The sequence below is a fragment of the Macaca fascicularis genome, chromosome 16 (assembly GCF_037993035.2).
Source record: "Macaca fascicularis isolate 582-1 chromosome 16, T2T-MFA8v1.1".
Classification (NCBI taxonomy): Eukaryota; Metazoa; Chordata; class Mammalia; order Primates; family Cercopithecidae; genus Macaca; species Macaca fascicularis.
Genome location: NC_088390.1, coordinates 78342563 through 78363141, shown reverse-complemented (window position 1 = coordinate 78363141; position 20579 = coordinate 78342563). Strand labels below are relative to the sequence as shown.

At 40.8% G+C, this 20579-nt stretch overlaps 1 long non-coding RNA gene across 4 annotated transcripts in view; it reads left to right on the top strand.

The window, feature by feature from the left end:
* Nucleotides 1-13279, top strand: part of LOC102136274 (uncharacterized) — a 154180-nt gene extending 140901 nt beyond the window's left edge. For all 4 annotated transcript variants that reach the window (XR_012426082.1, XR_012426080.1, XR_012426081.1 and 1 more), the window contains 3 exons: nt 370-7378; nt 9160-9239; nt 13151-13279. This is a non-coding gene — a long non-coding RNA (uncharacterized lncRNA). The remainder of the gene's footprint in view (nt 1-369; nt 7379-9159; nt 9240-13150) is intronic.
* The last annotated feature ends 7300 nt before the right edge of the window (nt 13280-20579 follow it).

The following is a 20579-nucleotide window of genomic DNA, read 5'->3' as shown; positions in this document are numbered from 1 at the left end:
AGTGGTCAAAGGAGGAGGAGGATCAATGGCCTTTTTGCCTCCCCTCCGCTCTTTTTTTTTTTTTTTTTTTTTTTAAACAAAGAAGCAAAGTGAGAACATTAAGCCCTAAAGAGAACTGTGTTCATTGCAGGACTTTTTGAGGTCTGGTTAAGCCATTTATATAAAGAAATTACACAGTTCCTCTTTGGTAAACTCAATCCTGAGAGCGAGTGTGACAGGCCTACAGCTTTTCGTTCTCTTCCTCACTCCAGAAGTTGCGGACTGCGCTCAGCAAGACCTCACAACATGGAGGAAAACTAAAGAGATAAACGGTCCATGGTGTATCCCCTTGCCCCACCATAAATTGACATCATTTTATGCACAATCCAGGGAGAAGAGAAAGAAGACCAGAAGCTCGCAAACCATCTGAGAGAAGGAAGGGAGCTTTGTCGTGTTGCCGTCTGAGGCAAGTATATTTGGGATGGGACAGGCAAGCTGAATAGGAATGAACAAGAGCACTTGGTCAACAAATATACAAATCTATTAAGGTTTTTTTCAAGAAAGAGAGACAAAATTCAGCATGGCTCACCAAAAAGAAAAAGAAAAAAAAATGTGTCCAGAATTCTCCCAATTGTCCTGCTAAACACACACACACACACACACACACACACACACACACACACACACACACACACACACACACACACCAGCCTATAATCCCCCCCCACCTCATGCCCCTATTCTGTTGATCTTTCCTCACTTAAAAATTATCGGAAAAGAATTTATTCATTTGGGAGGATTCCAGGCACTACATTTATGGTGAGTTCAGATGAAATGGGATCCAGACTTTTCAAACCGTACTGTTTTACAGATAAAACACAAAGGCAGAACTTCATTATCTGGAGACACTGCCCTTTCTTTTTTCTCCTGCCTTTTGTTTCTGAGCAATTTTAAGCTTGTTTGGAAAGTATCATAACAGGGGCAGAGCGTTTTTTACCACATCTACTTCAGGAGGGTTTTTAATACAGAATAATAAAATTATTGCTAAACAGATGGAAGAGTTTTACTAAAGCTAGAAAAGACACTTTTACTAATACACCCTATAGGCTGATCTCAATTCTTTCATTGTTAAGAATGCTTGGTCTAAGAGAGTTGTATTTATGTGCCAAATGGCTTTATTAAATCATTATATTAACACAGAAAAAGTCCTATTACAATGACTGTCTCTGTATGATCAAAACTTGTCCATGATCCTGCTGATAGCCTATTTATTCTGAAATTTAAAAAGGTAACATTCCAGGACAGCCCAATGTTTGGCCAAGTTTTACAAAATGCATTCTAATATGGCTGGAAGGGTTACTATGTCCTAGCCAGGAAAGGCCTAAGTTTTATCAGGGCAGTAGTCCCCAGACAAAAAGAAAACGTGAAAAAGAGACCTCTCTCATCCACTCATAGAAATTAATCCCTGGCAACTTGTAATGATTTCACCTGTAGAAATACAATGGGTCTGTGATTTCTACTTTGATTAATAATGACAATAATAAAACAAAAACAAAAACCCAGGGTAATCTCAGTGCTTTGGGAGGCTGAGGCAGAAGAAACACTTGAGGCCACAAGTTTGAGGCCAGTCTGGGCAACATAGCAAGACCCTGGCAAATTAAAAACTTAGCTAGGCATGGTGGCTTGTGCCTGTAATTTCAGCTGCTCAGGAGGCTGATGTGGGAGGATTGCCTGAGCTCGAGAGTTTGAGGCTACAGTGAGCTATGATCATGCCACTGCACTCCAGCCTGGGTGACAGAGCAAGACCCTGACCCCTCCCTCCCCTGCCCCCACACCGACCACAAAGAATCCCAAGTGACAAATTTAAAGGCAAATTAATTGCACTGGTGAATCCAGGACTATGGCATGTGAAAAGAGTTTAAAAAGCCAGGAGAAGCAAAGTGTGTTGTATACTGGATTTTGAAACCGAATTAAACAGAGAAACACACACAATTTTTGAATGTAAAATTAATACATGTTGATTATAGAGGAAAAAAAAAAACACTCCTAAGCCTACCACTGAGAAAGCATATTTGTTTTGGCCGCTCAAGATTGATTTCTGCCTTCATGTGGAAGTAAGTTTAAAGGCTCTGTGTTAGGGCATAGTCTAGCAACATGGGGTCCCATGGGCATCAGGAAAACTTACAAAGGGAAGAGATGGAACTGGGAGGGTTCAAGCTACCAGTTCCATCTCTCCATGTTTTAGAGAACTGGGGCACTAGGTCAGCCAGGTAAGGCCAGGTCAGAGGAGGGTCCCGATGAAGCTTGAGATGCAGAGGGATGGTGCATGAGTGGAGACCTTGGGTAGCACCAACCTGTGGTGGCAGAGGTGGGGCGGATGTGGCTGATGTCAGGGAGAGAACGGGGAGCATGCACAGGGCTCAGTCCTATAGATATATTGAAAATCCTTTAGCCTTTCAAAGATTATTAACCCAAATCACCTTTCTTTTTTACTCCAGATGCCTCAGTCTCTGATATAATTGCTAAGTATCTGCCGTGTTAAAAATAAACATTTGAGAATCGAGGGTGATTTTTCTCTTTTCTTTTGAATTGTAATTGCGATGTACTCATGGCCTGCCATGACGTGAGGTCTGGCTTAGATTAGCCCCTGGCTGAGAGACCCGTGCTAATTTAGTGCCTGCAATTATGCCTGCCTCTAATTGTGTTCTGCTCTTTGTAGGACGTGCCCTTTGAGTTTCTCTGCAATAGCAGCAATGGTTATGCTGGGTCATCTATACTTTCTTGCCCCAGGCCCCTTGTGACACACATTGGTGAGACAACTGGCCAGGATTAGGGGTATGATCTGTGACCCTGAAACGGAGTGAAATTGATTGGCAATGAGGGATGAGGGGGGTGATCCTATGAAAATTGTAAGCACCGTAAGTATTCTAATATTTGACCCCCCACTGCCATGGATGTGCACCTGCCTCCCAGCCGTAAAGATGCTTCCGATAAAAGAATCAAAAACAAAAACATGCAGAAAAACAAACTTTTTTGTATTAGTGCATTTGTCTGAGGTGTCATCCAGCTGTAGCTTCAGAGTAGGAATGTACCTGTCAACTGAGAATTGAGAAGGATCAGCCTTTGCTTTCTGTCTGCAGAGGCTGGCAAAGGGGTAACAAGCTGCATAGTTCAGTGCTGGCAAAATAAACCACTATGTAGTTACAAATAAGAGTGGGTGGGTGAGTCGAAAGATGGGTGGATGGGTGAGTGGGTGGGTCCCCTTCCTGATGTATAAAAACAGAACTCCTCGGTTTGGGGTTCATGTTACAATTGGACTCCAGGAAAACAGACTATACATTCAAAATAATTCTAAACCAGCTTTAAAATATAAATTAAAAAGTATTTTCCCTCTAGCACATTTGAATATTATTTACTAAGAGAAAGAAGAACAGGCTACATGGCATCTTCGATAGCTCCCGCATGCTCCTAGATTCACAAATGATACCAGGGAAGCCCCTGCTTGCCTCTGTACCTTTGAAGAGGCGGGGGTTGTAGTGGGAAGTCTGAAAGCTCACCATCACGGAGCTCCAACTTCTTCTTCCTGAGATGGGGCACTTGGCTGTGAAGCCACAGGAGGCTGGAGGGGTAGAGGCTGGGGGCAGGAAGAGGAGGAAGTGAGGAAGGGGGCGATGCCCGGGAGGGCTCTGGGAGAGTAACCAATTCCTTCACTGGGGGCAGGCGGGAGTCTCCAGGGTCATTATGGGGCAACCTGTGAAGGGAGGGGAGGAAAGAGATTTCCGGAAGTCTCCCGCTCTCCCCCCTGCCTGCTTCCCTCCTTCCCCTAGCGGTTGATTGCGAGGAGCAGCGGAAGGAAGGATGTATCAAACCGAAAGAAGAAAGAACCCCTGCCAGTCGCCCCCATGACATCCGACTCTGAACGGCAGCGATCTCGAGGCTGCGGCGTGTCGCAGATTAACAGCAGCGAGGGCAGGAGGCAAATCAGATGCTGCAAGAGCTGACTGTTTTCTTTAGCCCTGAGAGCCGACTGTAGGCACAGGTTGCATATCAAAGGCAACAGGAATCAGTCTGTGGCAATATTACATCAGGTCCTGTACTGGTGGTGGTGTTGGTTGGGGGGTGGGCGGTGGGGTCCAAGTCCTAAAAGATGTCAGTCAAACACCAGCTGAGCTTCTAGACCTCCTTCTGTGGCCCTTCTTCTGAGCAAGTATGCAAATAATACAGTCAGGCTCTATCTCCTGCAATTAGCACAAGGGAGGGCTGAGTAACTAACTGGGAAGACTTAGCCTTCTCCCTGTGGCTAGCTTGTAAGGCTTTGAAGTGTAACTTTTGTTTTGGTTTGCTTGCTTTCTCCCTGCGTAGAAATTTTCCCTAAGGGAAAGGTGGGTCTAAAGTACCTTTAAAATGAGTTTTCACTCCCTGAACAAGGCTTGTAAAAGCTTGAGAGAAAATGCCAGGAGAAAGCATGGAAACTTTTTGGTGATAAACTATGGGCACATAATCAGCGGACAGCCGCTAACCCCAGTAGCTGCATGCTTTCTGCCATCTTCATCTACCTGAGCAAAACTTCGGGAACATGTTTATGCTGAATCTCCAGAGACAGCAAGAGAAGCCCAGCTTGGGAGAAATGACTGGACCTTGATTACTTAGGATAAAAAGAGATCAATTTATGGTAGGACTATCTATCTATTTATGTCTGCACATTCATCAGGTTTGCCTAGGAAAGGAGTCTGAGAAAATGTGTTGGAATTGGGCATTTCTGATGTCTATCCTATTCCCTGCCTTGTTTGGTAACACTTTCTCCAGTCCCCAGATCTCATTTTAGGAAATGAGACTTGTTAGCAGGCGTCCTAGAGCCTCCATATTTTTCTGAGTCTTTCTGTGTCTGCCAGCTCCACTGACGTTGTTACTATTGCTGGTTTTCCTTTTCCTTCTATTTTCTGTGAAAATGCTTAGGAGTTTTTGAGAACTGGTGGCCACCAGAGAGGTTAAACATTATAAACAATATAAAGCAAAGGAATCTTAGTGTGCTTTCTTTGGGGTGTGTCATTGCTGTACAGCTTCTCTTTTATCCCAAAAAACCCTAATCATCTTCTGGGGTGGGAGGGGTTGGAGGTGAAGGGATGGCTAGTTGAGGTGGGGGCAATTTGTGCTACACCTGTCTCTGACAGTCTTTTAACTTTTCATTTGTCTATGCAAATTTCTTATAAAAGAGCTGTGTCCAGAACTGGTTCCTTCCAGTGGGTTATTGGTCTTGCTGACTTCAAGCATGAAGCCGTGGACCCTCGCAGTGAGTGTTACAGTTCTTAAAGATGGTGTGTCCGGAGTTTGTTCCTTCCAACCTTCAGATGTGTCCGGAGTTTCTTCCTTCTGGTGGGTTCGTGATCTCGCTGACTTAAAAAGTGAAGCCACAGATCATCCCAGTGAGTGTTACAGCTCATAAACGTAATGCGGACCTAAAGAGTAAGCAGCAGCAGCAGCAAGATTTATTGTGAAGAGGGAAAGCACAATCCTTCCACAGCACGGAAGGAGAACCACATAGGTTGCGGTTGCTGGCTTGGGTGGCCAGCTTTTATTCCCTTATTTGGCCACGCCCACATCCTGCTGATTGGTCCATTTTACAGAGTGCTGCTTGTTCCATTTTGCAGAGTGCTGACTGGTCTGTTTTTACAGAGTGCTGATTGGTGCTTTTACAAACCTTTGTTAGACACAGAGCGCTGATTGGTGTGTTTTTACAGAGTGCTGATTGGTGTATTTACAAACCTTTAGCTAGACACAGAGTATTAATTGGTGTGTTTACAATCCTTTAGCTAGACAGAAAAGTTCTCCAAGTCCCCACCCCACCCAGAAGCCCAGCTGGCTTCACCTCTCAAAGTTATGACATTTTTATTCATTCACTCGTTCACTTAGCCATTCAACAAACATATACCCAGCACATGCCTTGAGTAGGACAAGGCTGAACGCTGTTTTTAAAAGGTATGTTTCTGTAAAGATGCACTCTTCCTTGACCACCAGACCCTGCCAAACCTTTGAGAGAGTGCCTCTGAGAGAGAATGAGCAAGGGGAACTGTCCCATTGCAAGGGAACTCTTGTGTCCTCACCCCTCCTGAGATAAGAGGTGATTATGGGCGTCTTCTAAAGCACTAAGAACTGTAAGGTCTCCTTAAGGGGGTGAGGGATATAACTTTTGAAAATAACAGTAAAAACAGTTTATGTGGGGATAGTTTATGAGAGTTCGTAGAACACTTTCACGTGCGTTACTAGAATGAGCGTTGGGTTGAAGATTAGGCAGACGTGCTTCCAATAATACTTTTGAAGCACTTAACACATGGTGTGTTTCACCAAGAAGTTAACAATTGTTCACAGTTGTAGTATCTGTGAACACGTGTCCCAAATGATCAGATTAGCTAACGTGACCAAAGAGGAGAGGCTTGAAATCTCTTTCACTTGGTTCCATCTCCTTATTTTGTCACTAACCTAGTGTGTGTGGTCATCCATTCACAAAACACACAGAGATGAAAAACTAACTTAAAAAATCAGGGCCGGGCACCGTGGCTCACACCTGTAAACCCAGCATTTTGGGAGGCCGAGGCAGGTGGATCATGAGGTCAGGAAATGGAGACCATCGTGGCTAACACGGTAAAACCCCGTCTCTACTAAAAATACAAAAAATTAGCCAGGCGTGGTGGCACGTGCCTGTAGTCCCAGCTACTCAGGAGACTGAGGCAGAAGAATCGCTTGAACATGGGAGGTGGAGGTTGCAGTGAGCCAAGATCGCGTCACTGCACTACAGCCTGGGTGACAGAGCAAGTCTCTGTCTCAAAAAAAAAATATATATATATATATATATATATATATATATATATATATATATATGTGTGTGTGTGTGTGTGTGTGTGTATGGTGATGATTTTAGGGGATCAAGTCTGATTTCAGGATTTTGGGTTGCTTCTGTTCCTCTGGGTGTTTTCTTGGACCCAGAGTCAACATTTAAAACAAAACAAAACAAAAACACCTACTGGTTCTCAAGTTTTGACCCTTGTGTCATTTATCAAAAGAAGTCATGGGATCCACAATTATAGAACCCAGGACTGAGTTAATCTTTGAGGGATAAATTGTGGCACATTCTGTTTTTGAGGGCTGTTCCAAATCTAAATATCTTTGTCAGTGATTTATGATCTTCTGTGATTGTTTATTTAGTTCCCTCGGTCTAAAAAAAAAAAAAGAAAAGAAAAGAAAAAAAGTCAGCCTTTAGCGTCAGCCTTCAGTGAACAGCGGCTGGACATCTCAACAGCCTCAGCCCAGCCTTGGGCTTCTGCTGAGATGCAAGCATAATGACCGGGAATGTGATCTGTCCCCAGCCAGATGGTCAATAGCTGGAAATACTACTCCCTCCACGGTAACTACAATCTAGGGGAGGTTGAGAGGGAGGATCAGCAAACCTGGTTGATCTAAATGGATTTCCACTCCATGTTCAAGCATTTTGGGTTTGAGAAAACCCCCAATACTTCGAGCCCCGGGCATTTTTTCCATTAATATTTTAAACTGATGTTCATGTCAAGAGAAATTTAATACGTAGGTTTCTGATTCATTTACACTTAACTCATCAAAATATTGTTCTGTAAGAGATGATTGGTGTCCAAGAAATCTTAAGAGCCTTTTTATAAGCTTTTAAACTTCTTTTAAACATTAAGAAACAGAAGTTGCAGTCTCCCCAATGTAAACAGGAGTGAATCCCTGGTGGGGGGGAAGGAAGGTGGGAGGGTGGAGAGGGTGGATATAAGGCGCCAAGACACACTGACCTCAGTCCTTGAGGGACAAGAAAGTGGAGCCCAGGACTTTCCAGTCCCCACCTAGCGATCAACGTCTCACCCACAGTCAGGGGAGCAAACTGCTGGTTCTACTTTTTTGAATTCTGAAGGCAAAGGCCAGCTTTTTTTTAGGGGTCCTGCTGTTGGCAGAGAAAGCTCCCAAGAGTTCTGCTGCAGAGAAGAAGGATATAGACTCCAAAATTTTACTTCCAGGCAAGGCCTCCCCCCACCCTCTTTTTCCCCTTCAAAGAAAGTGCTCATAATGTATCCTTTCATTTATAATTTTATGAAGGTCTCAATTGAACATGTAAAGAAAGTGGAAAAATTCTAAGTTGCCATGGATGTTTGGCATTTTTCCTACTATACTAAAATCTACTTTCTGCCCCAAGCAAAATGGTTTCAGAGATTCCAATAAAAGGGGGTGGAAGACAGTGAGGGTGGAGGTCTGGAATCAGAGTCTTCATGAAATATATTTGTATTTTAATTATTTGAATATGATCAACTTCTGTTTCACCCTATTTCACTTGGCTTCCTATGGTAAAATACAGCTCCTTTGCATTTCATAAAGCTTGTAACCTGTGTAAATGAACACTCACGTGTTTTATCTTGTTTTACTCATGCTTCTACAAAATGATAAATGTAGCAGAATTCAGCATCTCTTGTTTAGGTTTGTTTATTTGTTATATTGTTTTTATTTTTCCTCTTGTGTTTTCTTAAAAGAGGGAAAGCTTGAGAATAAATCAGCAATGATAAAAATTTTGTTCTGTTTTCGGAGTTTTAAAAAATTCTCATAATTTCAAGTAAATGCAGAAAGCATTCATATTCAGAAAAGAAGCCAAGGAAAAATGTTAGACACCACTTTAGATTTGACCAAGATAACATTTACAAAGTGGTGGCTTTTTTCTTGGTCTAAGTTTTAATCTATTGGTATTAGCAGTATCTGTTTTTCTCCTGCCTTGCTTGACACAGATTCATGATTTCCTAAAAATTGATGTTTTACTCAAATTGAGGTAGGTTCTTTTCTACTGTCTTACATGACTTTGGGTGCATAGACCAAGATTATTTATACGCTGTAGAAGTCGATGGTATTAAATCCGCTCGAGAAGTAAGAGAAGTCAGAGGCTAAGTTATGAAAAACCTTTGTCAGTTGATGGGTGCAGCACAGCAACATGGCACAAGTATACATATGTAACAAACCTGCACGTTATGCACATGTACCCTACAACTTAAAGTATAATAATAATAAATAAATTAAAAAAAAAAAAAAAAAGAAAAACCTTTGTCAAAAGACTGTAGGGTGAATGTGGTTTTTGCATCCAATGCTTTACCTGTGGTTCTAATATAGTTTTTGTGTGTTCGTCTTCTGCAGGAACATTTTCAGTAGAGCCTCTTAAGACACATGTTTTGGAATGCAGTCAAATGCGTGCTGCTGTATGACCAGCCTATTCGGTAAGGAATGCCCAAAAATTCTGTCTTGTCAGATTTAGATGTGGAGATTTTCTTGAGGAAATTGCATATAGAAATTCTTCCATGAGTTCTGATAGGAACATGAAAAACATCCTTCTGAAAAACAGGATAGACATCTGAGTACTTTGAAACACTCATCTACTACTATTGTTGAAGTGTTTCTTTTTTTGAGTAAAATTTTAAATAGTATTACTGTTACCCTAATTATACTATTGTTTATTTCACGGTTAAATTCTCTGCATCTTTTTTTTTCTTTTGAGAAAAAGCTAATATGACATATATCTTCATAACTGCTATTGCCTTTTTAAAAATCTCTTTTTAAATGGTGAATTTTACAACATCCCTGAAAGCTTAGGTTTGAGGTGTGGGCCTCTTACTATCATGAGGTATCAGTGCTGATCTCTAATGTTGCTTTTGTGCTATTTGAATTATCAGTTTGCAAAGGAAATTCTTGTCCATGGAAGATAGGACTACACATATTTTCAGCAAGGTTTTAAATTTTTTTCTCTGTTGAGTTAAAGTTTTGTAAAAAGAAAAATCAACTGATGTTAATTGTGCTGACACCTATTAAATAATTATTTGGTTGGTTTTGTGATCATTCCATGTGACTGTCACAATTGCCCCAATTCATAGTTGAGAAAACTGTGGCTTTAAAAACTCATGTGATGCAGCTATTGATTAGGTAAACCAGTACGGCTCCTTGCAGTGCTGGGTAACTGGAGCATGTTGGCTGGATGATCTCTTTGTGATGATGTTTGTGTTAGCCCAGCATTAGAATGGGGACTTAATTGACAAACAGAACTGTTTACATTTTCTTTGGCATAATATTTTTTAAGTTCAGAAGAATAATTTTTATACCCAAAGCCACATTTGCTTATATCCGTTGTACAGGTATATTTTTAGTTATTATTTGTTCATTGATTCACTCACTTAATGAATGCTGACTCTTAGCTGAATAAGGCTGGAAATAGGCAAGGCGCCTGGCTTTGAGTATATGATCAAATAGGGGAAGTAATACAGAAATAATTAGAAAATCATGTAAGAAGGTCTAATACAAGTATTTTACAAAACAACCAGCTTTATCATATGACTTTCAACTTGAACATGATTTCCTATTTAGGATACCATTTTACCAAGAATGCAGGAAGTTAAGCCTTCATAATATTTAAAAACACTCCAGAGTTAACTTTTTTCTGCCTTGTAAATATCACCTCAGGTATTTGGTTTTGCCATAAAACATCGGATAAGCCCAATTTGAAATGTGATTCCTAATTCTGGAAAAAAGCAAATGCTACTAAAAGATAAGCTTCATTTTCAGTTCCTTTATGGCTGTTAGTCACCAGAAGAAGGGAAAGTCAATTTCCAATTTATTTCCAATGTTAAAACCTTCATTTTGAACATTGTTTTTTATTCTAGTTATAGCTACATCCAACCTCTTTGCAATGGTTGGAGACCCTTCCCTAAATTGCCCTCTTCTTTATGGACTGTTAAACTAGCAGAAAGCACTAATTAAATGATCATTAGCTTGAGGATGATTGATTACACTTAGATTTACATGTTGCCTTTTATGTTCAAAGAACTGCTTAAGCATCAACTAATTAATCTGCAAGTGAAGAATACTTCCAGCATTACTCTATAATTAGACAATCTCAGGAGGAAACAAGAGGATTTCAAAGGGGAGTCAGATGGTTTTGCACACCGCTACCTCATTTATTTTTTCATTGCTCAGGTAAAATGGCCAGACCTGAATCCAGTTGCCAACTCATTATTCTTATTTACAAATAAATTCACTTTAAAAAGGCTAAAGTTGTATAACAGACGATGAGCTGGAAATAAAAACAAATGAATAATCAAAAGTAATGCCTTTCATCTCAGCTGTTTGGGTTATTTCTAACACTTTATTCTCCATACAGAGTGAAATTAAGCAAGTCTGTTTCATGACATGTGGTAGACTGTCCTTTCTCTCTTTTCTTTCCCATCATACTCTTATTTGCAAGTTATTGCTGTATATGTGTGTGTGTGTAGGTAGATAGAGAATTAATACTTATTTTGGGCTTTGGTTTCCTAAGTAGTAAGTATTTGAGATAGGACAGATCGAAAATATATATGATGGGGCTGACAAACAGAATTTTATAAATATTTTTGGGAAACAAATGTTTGTGACCATAAGAATGATTGATTGATAGAATGTTGGGAATCTATTTGGTGTAATGATGCATATATTGAAGTAGAATATATCTTTATAAATTCATCCCAAAATTATATTTAAAACCATAATGACTTTTGCACCAACCCAATACGCAAAACAAGGATCTTGAATAGTAATAAAAGACAGTCGTTTTACTCAGGCATCTCATCTGTATATATGGGTCAGTAGGACAGCTCTGACCTATACATACAAATTAGGTAGGATATTAAAATGATACTAAAATGTCAAGCTTCTGTTGGTCAGATGGTTATTTATCAAACTTTCCTTGAAGCATAAGAAGTCTTCTAAGCTTTACAAAATAGAGGGATGTAGCAGTAAGCAAATTCAGTTCAAGTTTCTGTTTTAGGTTGGTTTCAGATGAGCTTGTGTCAAATGCTAAATTTTCCCTAATTCAGCAACTAGCTTGTATATGAACATTAAGTGTTTGTGGGGGAAACTTCACCATTTATTTTTTTGAAACTTATAGCTATGCATTGATTTGCATTAACTTCTCTCCCCCACTTCACTTAATCACAGTAAATTAAAGTGATGATCTGTTTTTAGGTTAGAATTTGCTAAGTGAGTGTCTTTGGGAGCAGTCACTTAATTTTCTCACTAGGAGTATGCAGTTTCTAACCTGTCAAGGACAGCCTAGATTTACCATGCCACACAGGCATTCTGATACGAAATTCAAAAAGTTGGGATTGTTAGGAGAGCTAGAAAGCACAGATTGCACTCAGTTGGACAAAGATAAACAGAAAGCATGTTTTTTTATGAAATCGGAGATTAAATGAGTTGATGGAATCAAGCCTAGACAGCCACATAAGCCAGAGTGGAAAATTATAGACTAAAATGCATCTGATATGAAGAGAATGACTCTCTCCAAAAACCCTCACTTTTTATTTGATTCAAGGAGTCTTTATAAGCTAAGATTTTAAAAAGAAAAATAAAAGCCTCCAAACAGCATGGCTTTCATCCAGCGCTTTTGTGATTTACAAGTGACCAGATTTAAAACTTTAATCATCTCACACCTAGGGATTTTTTGGGTTTGTTTTAATTTGTAAGGCATGTTCACAGACAAAATGACTCACAAAAAACAAAATCAGCCTAAACCTCCAATTGGCCCTATTCCTCTGTCAAACCAAGACAGTCAATTTTGCCCTGGGATTTCAGAGTGTCCCCAAGTGGCCCTTATATTGATGCAATGTTCATCTTGCAGCTATAATCCCTGGTTTCTTTTTGAAGTGTACTTAAGCTCTTGCTTAAGTAAATCCATTCATGGACAATTATTTAAGAGACTGGAAAATCCTTTTTCCACGTGAAACCTTTCTTCCTGAGCTTCCTTATAACTTGAGATGATAACTTCTTTGGTCGACTCCATGCCATGGATCCCACTCTGTGAACCTGTTTTATAGAGGCAGTATAACAGGTGATGTGAAGCCTTGATATACATTTTGAAGGTATGTGGAAGCCAAGAAAGTGCCCTTTGAGAAGCCCTGGTCACTTCTGAAATTGTAATTCATAGAAAGTCACTGGAGCTAAGACTTATTTTTAGGGGGAAATAGAAAAAGAAAGTAATAGAACTATGAAGATCAGGTCTTGATCCTTTCAGAGTTGCTAATGCTAATGTCATTGTTCTTATTTTTCTTTCAAAGATGGAATGACACTAGTTAGAAAAATAAAAGTCTGTTATTTAACATTTCAGATTATGCCTCCAAATCCTATGGAAGTGTAACAACCATAGAGCAGACAAACACCAACAGCATCAACAACAGAGAATCTCAGTCCAGGAGGATATGAAACCCTTTGTAATAAAGAAAGCAACAGCCATGAACATTTGTGTACACGTGTCTTTATGGTAGAATGATTTCTATTCCTTTGAGTACATACCCAGCAATGGGATTGCTGGGTCGAATGGTTCTGTTTTTAGCTCTTTGAGGAATAATTACACTGCTTTCCACAATGGTTGAACTAACTTACACTCCCACCAACAATGTATAAGTGTTCCCTTCTCTCTGCAACCTTGCCAGCATCTATTTTTTTCTTTTTTAAACTTTTTTTATAGTAACCATTTTGACTTGTGTGAGATGGTATCTCATTATGGTTTTGATTCACATTTCTCTCATGATCAGTGATGCTGAGCATTTTTTTCATATGCTTGTTGGCTGCATGTACACCTTCTTTTGAAAAATGTCTGTTCATTTCATTTGCAAAGTTTCATTTCATTTACTTTGCCCACTGCAGCACTATTCACAATAGCAAAGATATGGAATCAACCTAAATCTCCATCAATGACAGATTGGACAAGAAAAATGTGGTACATATACACCACGGAATGCTATACAAGCATAAAAAAGAACAAGATCGTGTCTTTTGTGGGAACATGGATGGAACTAGGGGCCATTATCCTTGGTACACTAACATAGGAACAAAAAACCAAATACTGCATGTTCTTACTTATAAGTGGGAGAAAAATGATGAGAACTCATGAACACAAAGAAGGGAACAACAGACACAGGGTCTATTCGAGGGTGGAAGACGGGAGGAGGGAGAAGAGCAGAAAAAATAACTATTGAGTACTAGGCTTCGTACCTGAGTGATGAAATGATCTGTACATCAGACTTCTGTGACACAAGTTTACCTATTTAACAAACCTGTGTATGTACCCTTGAACCTAAAAGTTTAAAAAAAGATAAAGCAACAGCTAACTTCATCCATTCACTGATGTGCTACAACTTTCTCCCATAGGAAGATGCTCTCCATAACTGGTATCTTATAGTGATTTAAAAGCACAGGTTGAAAAGTCCCTACTGGCCTCGCCACCCTTGGTACTCCTCTGACTTCAGTTCTTTCATTTGCAAAGTGGAATTGAGCACCTTCCTCGTGGAGGGTGACCAGCAGTCCCAGCTTGCCCAGGATACTCAGTTATAGCCAGTGATATGGTTTGGCTGTGTCTCCACCCAAATATCACCTTAAATTGTAATAATCTCCATGTGTCAAGGGTGGGCCAGGTGGAGATGATTGAATCATGGGGATGGTTTTCCCCATACTGTTCTTGTGGTAGTGAGTAAGTCTCATGAGATCTGATGGCTTTATAAATCAGATTTTCCCAGCACAATCTCTCTTGCCTGCCACCACGTAAGATGTGACTTTGCTCCTGTTTTGCCTTCCACCATGATTGTGAGACCTCTCCAGCCACGTGGAACTGTGAGTCCATTATACCTCTTTTTCTTTATAAATTACCCAGTCTTGGGTATTTATTAGTAGCATGAGAACACACAAACACAGCCAAGTTCCAGGGAACCCATCAGTGCTGAGCAAACTGATACATTTTATCACCCTCTATGAGAAACAAATGCGAAAATGTGTGCAATATATATAACAGTGCCTGGCGCATAAGAAAAGCCCAATTTATGTTAGCTGTTATTAAATGGAGGGGGTCAAACTTGGTCTTCTTTCCCCCAGCTCCCCAACATATGCATTTCATAAAATAAGAAGGAAATGCAACTTTCCACGACCAGATGTCAGATTGGGTCACAATCTTCCTGATGACCTTGAGGGACTTGGAGCAGTGTGTCATCCATCCAGGGTAGAGTGTGGAGTGTAAACAGGATGGGAATTGAACAGTCACATAAACAAGGGCATTTTGTTTTTCTCATGTTCTCTGTGCTATGCTGATGTGGATTTCATCTCAGCCCAATTCTTCCTATGGATACTTTCAGTCCTAAGCTTCTGGGGTACCACATTTTCAACTTTATAAGGTTGGTGCAAAAGTAATCGTAGTTGCCATTAAAAGTAATGGTGGCCAGGCGTGGTGACTCATGCCTGTAATCCCAGCACTCTGAGAGACTGAGGTGGACGGATCACAAGGTCAGGAGCTCAAGATCATCCTGGCTATCATGGTGAAATCCAGTCTCTACTAAAAATACAAAAAATGAGCTGGGTGTGGTGGCAGGCACCTGTAGTCCCAGCTACTTGGGAGGCTGAGGCAGGAGATTCACTTGAACCCAGGAGGTGGAGCTTGTTGTGAGCCGAGATCACGCCACTGCATTCCAGCCTGGGTGACAGAGTGATACTCTGTCTCAAAAAAAAAAAAAAAAAAAAAAAAAGTAATGGCAAAAACCACAATTACTTTTGTACCAACCCAATACCTTTCTTCATCATCAAAATAGCCAACACATATTCGACTCTTTCTATGTCACAGGTAATCTTTAATCACTTTTAGATTTTTACATATATTAACTCATTAAACCTAACAGCAACCCATGAAGTAGCAACTGTTGTTTTCCCCATTTTGCAGATGAGGACACAGAGAGATGGAGAAATGTGCCCAGGGTTTAAGATTTTAGTTGTCAGGAGACAAGATGCAAATCAAGGAGGACCGACCACTTTCAGTCTTACTTTCCTCACCTATAAAATGCCCCAATACGAACTGCTCACCTTGTTCATAGGGCTGTTGAAAGAATCAGATGATTTGGTGTACAGGAAAACACGTTATTAGTTTTCACATATTAGGCAAATATGCCCTCATTATTTTTTCATCAGACTTTTATTTGCTCACTCTTGCTGTATAGTCTGAAATGACAAACATTTTGAGAGCCAATAGGACTGCCCCAACGAGGTAGATCCTTTCTGTAATTAGGGAAACAAAGCCTTATTTCTTTGGAACCCTCCCCATGGGGATGAAACTTAGAGCAAAGAATTGTCCCAAACTTAGGTCAGCGATGGCCCCACCTTTCCCCCTCTTTCAAATAGCACTTGTTGCTACGAGACGCAAAACACAAAATGAGGTCCCCGGCATCACCTTTGCTCAGCACAGAAGTGGACCGTGCCGCTTTGAAGATGGGAAACAGATGATAAAGTTTAGGCAGGTATTGAGTTACCATTCTGCAGCCTTAAACTGAAAACTAATTAGAATTCAGGCCTGTTTCTAAGAAGCCAACCAAACAACGATGTCCTTAGAACACATAGTAAAAGAAGCTGATCATTCGAGCTTGGGTTTGCTTTGGATTAGAAAGTTCAGCAGAGACGGTGTGTGAGCACTGTGCAAACTATTCACTATTCTCCAGTCCCTGTGTGCACACACCCACATGACGCTCACTCTGATTAATGAAGGCTATATATGCACACTGACATCGGCATTGGAGCTCCAGAAGCATTAGAAATTTCCCCAGGTGTAGCTAGTTTATTTTCAGGTGTAGACAGGATGGTCATTAAAAACAGAGCCAGATTTGGTCTCCTACCTAAACTCAACACCTCCTCTGCCCCTCCCCTGGCAGCATTTTTATGCCTGTGAAGCCTGTCTTTTCCTTGTTGGGCATGCAAACCTTTCACTCATCAGAGGCCCAGAGTTCTTTGGAAGCCTCGGATATGTCAGTATCAGTAAACTAATGGAAGCCATGTGTTCGCAGAATGGAAAAAACCTGGCATCCTAAGGCCCCAGACATGTCTTGCCATAAACAGGTCTAAAGCAGAGACTCTTTGAGTCCTTTTCTCTTCATAGTAGGTTGTTGGTCACCCTGCTGATTAGCTGTTGATAATGTTGTTTCAAATGATTCCATTCCTAAACACGAAGCTCTCATTCTCCAAGGGCAAGGGAAGCAGCTAAGATTTGTTGACTACATATTAGGTGCTATGCAATTTAATAATTTAATGATGAGCACAATGATTATATCACCTGCTGTGTATTTGGTGCATAGGCCTGCTAAGAGCCCTATGTTGACTGATTTATTTAATCCTGACCCCAAGTTGGGAGGTAGGTATTGTCTCATTTTATGGAAAGGAAACCCTTCCTCAAGAGGGTTGAATGATGTGTCTACTGGTGGTCAGGAGTGGGTTGGGAGAGCCCCTATACTTGGTGTACTTCTTATCTTCCCTGGGGCACAATAACTTGGAAAGATATGAATTATGGTGCTAATTTTATAACTAAGAAAGCTGAAATTTAGAGAGTTTGAATAAATTTTCTAAAAACATGTGACTCTCTGGTAAATGACAGCAGAGAGGAGATACTCACATAGTCTACAAAAGTCAGTGTATTCTGCTGTGTTTTGCCACAGGGCAGAATTTCTAAGGGGAGAAGGGTTAGATTTCCCAATAGTCAGACCAGGTGAGGTGCATACTCACTGTACCGCATCATATCAGAAGCATCAAAAGAGAAGTTTTTAAAAGAATTTGGTTATTCATGGAAATCCAAATGATCAAAGTAGTCATTAAGGAAACCGAAATCTTTTGGACTTCTTGGTTAGGTATTTTATATTTTTGTATCTTCAGTAAAAAACAATGTCAAAATCTCAGTGGCTGAAAATAACTAAGATGTATTGTTTACTTATACTACACATTCACCATGTGATATGGTTAGGCTTTGTGCTCCCACCCAAATCTCATCTTGAATTGTAATCACCATAATCCCTGTGTGTCAAGGGAGAGACCAGGTGGAGGTAATTGAATCGTGGCGGTGGTTTCCCCTATGTGTTCTCATAATAGTGAGTTCTCACGAGATCGATAGTTTTATAAGGGGGCTCTTCCCCCCGCCCCCTTTGCTGACCACTTCTCCTTCCTACCACCTTGTGAAGAAGGTGCCTTGCTGCTTTTCTGCTTTCCACCATGATTGTAAGTTTCCTGAGGCCTCCCCAGCCATGCTGAACTGTGAGTCAATTAAACCTCTTTCCTTTATAGATTACCCAGTCTCAGGCAGTTCTTTACAGCACTGTGAAAACGGACTAATATACCATGGGTCAGCCAGCAAGAGTATGGGACAACAGGGTAGGGTAAGGTGGGTTTGGTGCCACTTTGTCCTCATCAGGGGAAGCAATATGGAAGACCTTCCACCAACTGGAATATCCCTGGCCTCAGTGGCATAGAGGAGGCAGTATGGGAAGGTTTGTATTGACTCTTAAAGTCTTCTGCCTGAAAGTGTCTCCTTTCTTGTTCATGTTCCCTTGGCCAAAGCAAATCTCATGGCATACCTGACTTCAAGGAGATGGGGAGTGGCATTGCCCCCATATGCATGGAAGGAGAAAAACCATCATATTGAGGAACAACTTCACAGTCACCATTTTGCAGATAGGTAGTGGAGTGAAGAGGATAGTAATTTTTTTCAGTGCTCAGAGCCCTCAAATGTGTTAATCCTTCCCAGATGGGGAGGAGGGAAAGCTGGTAGCTCCCCCTTGCATTTGAATAAATGCAAACAGTCAGACTATACAATCCCTTCTCCTCCTCCAGACTCCATGATTCCTACACTTCTCCTTCAAACCTGGATCCCAACTAACAAGGATCGGTCTTCTCACTGCAATAGAAGCTGAGTTTATGGTCTTTCCCACCCATAGACTCAGGACTGCTTTCTTAGGGAGTTTTGTGCGCAGCCTTGACATCTGGATTGTCTTCAGAGTGAATCCTTGCTGCTCTTGGCATGAAAACAGCTCCAAGCATGGAGCTGATCCTCTGCAGGGCGATCACCCTGGCTGTTAGCTTCCCTTCCTGTCCTCTCTTCCCCAGCCCTTGTTGACCATCTCTTCCCACACAGCATCTGAATCCTGGGGAGCAGACTGAGGGTGGCCACTTTGGAGCCAAGGGGTTCTAAAGCCTCTCAATTAAAAGATGCCAAGTGAAACTTAGGAGTCATCTGAGGGTTTCATCTTTTCTCACTAACTTATGGGACATCCCTCTTTGCTTCAACTGCCTCATTATAAAAACCAACTGCCCTCCCAAGGAGCAATCTTCTGTCCAGTCAGCCACAGTTAGCTCACAATGCAACCTGGTCCCCAAGGCTCCAAGACCCCCTCCTTCAGGTCCATATCACTAGCTTTTACCAGCTTAATCCTTTTTGGGATGAAAGGCTGGGTCTGAAAGGTCAGTTCTGATGAGCCTAAGCTTTTTAATTAAAGTCACCTGAATTGCTCACTCCTTTATTGCAGTCATCCTATGGCCTGGTTTAGCTCGGACATATTCCCAAAGGAATAACTTCGGCATTTCTTTAAAAATTTGCTGCAAACTGAGCTGTTTTCAAAAGTAAGGTCTGGTTTAAAATTTTTTTTTTTTTTTTTTAAAAACCTTTTCCTTTTGTGGTTCATTATCATCTTCTACATTTCTCTTTCTTTTTCTCTCTTAAAACTAGAAGTATTTCACCCTGGCTTGCCAAATGATTTTTATCTCAGTAGAAAAAGGACTCGCTATTTCCTGAAAATCTACCACTGCCCCCAAACCCCTTTTTAAAATACATTTTGTGCTGGGAATCAAAGTCAGGTAACTTGATAAGGAGTTAATGAACACAAATTAATTCTGTCTGCATTTAAAAAAGGGACAGCCTGGCCTCACAGAGTTATCTTATTTGCTTTTCTGGACATGACACTTTCTGGTTGTAACACTGTTGGAAAATCTAGGTACTTGAAGGAAATAAATAAAGGCATACTATTTTCCCACTGGAGTAAGGTGATTATGTATGTGTAAATTATTCAGATAATTTTGGGGGGTGGGCGGGAGAAATTTCATTCCAACACATCTGGCTAATTGCATGTAAATTGTCATTTTGACCCTCTGTCATGTGGGCAATTTGCATTAAATCCTGGGATAGGGAACGGGAATTTTAAGTAGTGTTTGTGTGACAGCTGCAAAAACAGTATTTTAATCATCCTAGGTCTCTCCTTCTGGAACAGGCTTGTACAGCCATAGAAGAGGTCCCTGACCTTCACTCTTCTCCATTTTCTATGGCTTATGTTTCCAAGAACAGAACATGCTTACTCCATGATCTTTCTGGACTTGTACGTTTCCAAGGACAGAACATGCTTACTCCATAATCTTTCTGGACTTGGAGACTTCCCATTTTGAGGAAATCTGTATTTTTCAAAGCTGACAACATTCTATACTCTTGTAGAACTATTGAATGATGTTGCTTTAAAAGTGACATAGAAAAGGAGTATGGCGGGGATAAGAGGCCACACTTTATTTATTTTTTATTATGCTTTAAGTTCTAGGGTACATGTGCACAACAAGCAGGTTTGTTATATAGGTATACATGTGCCATGTTGGTTTGCTGCACCCATTAACTCGTCATTTACATTAGGTATTTCTCCTAATGCTATCCCTCCCCCAACACCCTCATGGCAGGCCCCGGGGTGTGATGTTCCCTGCCCTGTGTC